Below are 3,712 nucleotides of genomic sequence, written 5' to 3' on the forward strand. Positions count from 1 at the left end.
TTTGTTTTTGACATGCCAGTCTTGACTTTATTCTTAAATGTGTGCTTATGTAAGAAATGCATGGTACTAACAGTTTGTTGTATTGCTAACAAAAAAAAAAAAAAAGAAATACATGCTTCTAAAATTTCACAAGAATTCTTTTGAACTTACTTTTTTTTGAATTGTCTAGTTTAAGAAAATAAATTACACTTTATATATAAAAAATGTTCTGTGCTCAATTAGGCAGCAAATACGCTAAAATTGGAACAATACAGAGAATATTAGCATGGCCCCTGAGCAAGGTTGACATGCAAATTAGTGAAATGTTCCATATTTTTGCAACAACAGATGATGGAGAGCATCTGTCCACAGGGAACTCTACTGCATTCTTGGTGTGTGTGTAAACTTGTTCAACCACTTTGGAAAGCAGTATGGAGGCTCTTCAAAAGACTCCATATGAAGCTTTCCTATGACCCAGCAATCCCACTTATGGGCATTTACCCGAATGATCACAAACAAGACCATACTAAAACTACCAGCACAGCTATGTTTACTGCAGCATTATTTACAATAGCTGATATAGAGCCAAACCTGATGCCCCTCAGTAGATGAATGGATCAAGAAAATGTGGGTGTATATAAACAATGGAATGCTATGCCTCCATCAGAAAGAATAGTATCACCCAATTTGTTAGGAATTGGAAAGTCTTGGAAAAAAATTTATTAAGTGAAGTAAGCCAAGTCCAAAGAAACATAGGTCCCGTGGTTTCTCTTATTTTCAATAACTAATATATGTCTGAGATAAGCAGAATAAGTCAAAAGCTATGTGCATATGAGCAGATAAGATGATATTAAGGGAAATGAACCCTAAGACAGGGACACAAGTATGTTTTTTCTTTCTTGTTATTGTTTCTAACGTACTTATGATGTGCAATATGATTTTTTTTCTTTCTGTATATGTTCCTCCCCCACGCTATAACCCCTGTTTTCATTGTATTTGAAGTTGGTACACCTACATCCTGTGTATATGTTTCTCTAATTTGGTGAGGGGAAGGGAAATACAAAATGGTTAAATAGGGATACAGGTTAACTCATTGTAACAATGAGATGCACAAGACACTCTGTTGAAAAATGAACTTTACAATTTAGTCAGGGGGAAGGGGGAGGGGAGCGTATTTGTGGAGGTGGGAGGGAAGGGATGGTGGGAAGAGGGAACAATGCTTGTTAAGAAATGTACTCATTATTTGCTCCCATAAATGTGACACCTCTGTACAGTTTTTTTTTTATAATAAAAATTGTATGAAAATGTTCTTATGTCTTGGTAGTGTAAAAATATCAGGAACAGAATAATGAAGGAATGTTGTAGACTGAGGTGAAGTCCATATAAAAATGTGCAAAACTGATGAGCGGTATATTGTGTTTTACATCATTTAAGTTACATTGAAAAAATAGGGAAGACCTAGAAGAATGAATTCTCTTTTTGATATCCTATCATAGTTCCTTAGCAGGATGAACTCTTTCCTCATTGTTGTAGAGGCATCATCAGATGAGAGGAACTGATTTTTTTTGTTGGCTTCCTTACATTTATTTGTCAGTTTATGAACTACTAGTTTATGTCTGAGACAAGAAGAAAAGGTCAGATAAGTTGATGCTAGATGAAATGAACCCCAAGATAAGTAGTCAAATGTTTTTTTTCTTTCTTGCAATTGTATTTAACATATTTATAACATGATTTCTTTGTTGCTTTGTATGTCTGTCCCCCACGGTATAATCCCTGCTTTCATTGTATTTGATGTTGTTATAATTTGTGGAGTGGAAGGGCAAAAACAAACCATTTAAATACTGATATAGGTGGACCTATTACAACAAGAGTTGGACAAATCCTTATGTTGAAAAACGAACTTTCCAACTTTGGAAGGGTAGGGAAGGTAGAAGGATGGGAAGGGGAAACAAAGGAGGTAGCAGCAATGCTTGATAAGAAATGTACTAATTGCCTTGCCAATGTAATTTTAACTCCTCTGTACAGTATTTTCACAATAAAATTTTTTAAAAAAGAAACTAAGGGAAATTAGACACACAAGCTTTGGAAAGTGTAAGGTCTGCTCCTAGATGGCAAGCAGACTCCACCCTCCTCGCAGCAAATTTTGTACCCAGTACTTGCGTTATCTAGGCAACTGGCACAAATGGAAGAGGTCACATCTGCATCTGCTGAGGTGACATCTGAATTTGATGTGGCCACAAATTTCTCCGCCCATAATTTAGATAAGGTCTAGCTCAGGCCCAGATGACCTTTCTCTGCTCTTTTATAGCTCTTTCTCATCTCTTTCCTTCTCTTCTCTTTCCCAGGTCTCTTCTCTTTCCTCGCTCTCTCTTTCCCACCTTTCCCAGATGCTCTCTATTCTAGCTCTTTTCTAGCTCTTTTCTAGCTCTTTTCTCTCTCTTTCTCAGCTCTTCAAGCTCTCTTTCCCAGGCCTTTCCCCACCACGTTGAGGACCAAGATGGTCTGGTGTCAGCTGGAATGATGAATAAACCTACTCCTTACCTGAATACCACGTACATGCTGCTGTTCTTCCTTAGCTAACTCTTTTTAAAATCCTAACAGAAAATGACCATTTAGGATGAATGATATTTGATTTTACAATCAGAAAAATGTTTAAAAAATTATATAGATATAAAATACTCCAAAAGATTTATTCTATGAATCTATCCCTTGGAACAAATGATACGAAGTTGATTAATGTAATTTACGATAATACATATATTCACATACCTATTTATGTTCACATAAATTTCACTTAAACAACAATTAAATGACTATATTTCTACCATCTACTTGGAGTATACTTAAATCTCTAAAAATGACTATGCTGCTGCTATAAACAGCAATTCCCCAATTGTCCTCCACAGAGGGCATCCACAGCGTACTTTGTGATAGGGCCAAAGCCTGAGTCAAGAAACTTCCCAATGGTGCCCAGTGGGTAAACTGTTTTGATTTGGTTTAAAGAAAACTAAAAAGAAACATTATTAATACCTTGCTCTTTCGTGATGTGGAGACCACCTATGAGAAAGAGTTCCTACCTTGCTCTTCAACACAGTTGTAATGAAAAAGGAAGGGACAAGACTGTGAACTTACGATGCACAGAGTTGAGTGCCATGCACTGGGAGTCAAGGCGGACCATTAGTCGAGAAACAAGGAGTTGCAAGTCTAACCCACAAGACACGGCAACATCAGGCAGGCCATAGGCAGTGACGGTGAATTTGTAGCCCCATTCATTATTACTGCTGTCAGAATGAAAGAGCACCATCCTTAAACGTCACGTTCTAGAGAGAAAAAAAAGTCATGTGGTCAACAAGATGGAAGGAGGCAACAACTCAGCAGTTAAGTATATTCTTTGTGACTCAAAAAAATCTTAAAAGCGGTCTCCATTTCTATAAGTTCAAAATGATTAAGAGAGAAATGTACACAGATGATACCAAAACACAAAACTCACAACTACATTTAGAAAGCAGAATTAGTAGAAAACTGCTGCTCAGCTTTCTAAAACTCAAGTGACTATCTGCTCAACCAGTGATCACTGGCTCAGTTCTTTGTTCTCAACCAAGACCCTTGATAGGAGAGAGAAGTAAACAGTCTGAAGCAGGCTGCAGCCCAGATATTAAACAGATCTGTCAGCCGGGCTCCTAGCTTTCACCATGGTTTAAGTCTTTCTCTTGGATCCACTGGCCCTTCTGAA

The 3,712-nt window shown here is 37.3% G+C and overlaps 1 non-coding gene across 1 annotated transcript; it reads left to right on the plus strand.

Annotated features, from left to right (window-relative positions):
- Positions 1-210: 210 nt before the first annotated feature.
- On the plus strand, positions 211-317 carry LOC138824999 (U6 spliceosomal RNA). Its single transcript, XR_011371266.1, has one exon. It is a non-coding gene; the product is annotated as a U6 spliceosomal RNA (small nuclear RNA).
- Positions 318-3,712: the final 3,395 nt, after the last annotated feature.

The sequence above is a fragment of the Dipodomys merriami genome, unplaced genomic scaffold (assembly GCF_024711535.1).
Source record: "Dipodomys merriami isolate MVZ:Mamm:240054 unplaced genomic scaffold, mDipMer1.0.p SCAF_1306, whole genome shotgun sequence".
Lineage (NCBI taxonomy): Eukaryota > Metazoa > Chordata > Mammalia > Rodentia > Heteromyidae > Dipodomys > Dipodomys merriami.